General features: G+C 38.5%; 1 protein-coding gene across 2 annotated transcripts in view; it reads right to left on the reverse strand.

Annotated features, from left to right (window-relative positions):
• Window positions 1-948, reverse strand: part of LOC107307400 (very long-chain acyl-CoA synthetase-like) — a 46,664-nt gene that overhangs the window by 34,768 nt on the left and 10,948 nt on the right. The window lies entirely within an intron of this gene.

Here is a 948-nt window from a genome sequence, read left to right on the forward strand (position 1 = left end):
TCCCATATAGATCCCATAAGGATCCCATAAGGATCCCATATAGATCCCATATAGATCCCATATAGATCCCATAAGGATCCCATAAGGATCCCATAAGGATCACATAAGAATCCCACATAGATCCCATATAGATCCCATAAGGATCCCATATAGATCCCATGTAGATGCCATATAGATGCCATATAGATTCCATATAGATCCCATAAGAATCCCATATAGATCCCATAAAGATCCCATATAGATCCCATAAGGATCCCATATAGATCCCATAAGGATCCCATAAGGATCCCATATAGATCCCATATAGATCCCATAAAGATTTCATATAGATCCCATATGGATCCCATAAAGATCCCATATAGATCCCATATAGATCCCATAAAGATCCCATAAGGATCCCATAAAGATCCCATATAGATCCCATAAGGATCCCATAAGGATCCCATATAGATCCCATAAAGATCCCATAAGGATCCCATAAAGATCCCATATAGATCCAATATAGATCCCATAAGGATCCCATAAGGATCCCATAAAGATCCCATATAGATCCTATATAGATCCCATATGGATCCCATAAAGATCCCATAAGGATCCCATAAGGATCACATATAGATCACATGTAGATCCCATATAGATCCTATATAGATCCCATATAGATCCCATATAGATCCTATATAGATCCTATATAGATCCCATAAGGATCCCATAAAGATCCCATAAGGATCCCATATAGATCCCATGTAGATCCCATAAGGATCCCATATAGATCCCATGTAGATCCCATAAAGATTCCATATAGATCCCATAAGGATCCCATAAGGATCCCGTATAGATCCCATAAGGATCCCATAAAGATCCCATAAAGATCCCATATAGACCCATATAGATCCCATAAGGATCCTATAAAGATCCCATAAAGATCCCATATAGATCCCATATAGATCC

Source organism: Coturnix japonica, unplaced genomic scaffold, assembly GCF_001577835.2.
Source record: "Coturnix japonica isolate 7356 unplaced genomic scaffold, Coturnix japonica 2.1 chrUnrandom582, whole genome shotgun sequence".
In the NCBI taxonomy this organism is placed as follows: domain Eukaryota; kingdom Metazoa; phylum Chordata; class Aves; order Galliformes; family Phasianidae; genus Coturnix; species Coturnix japonica.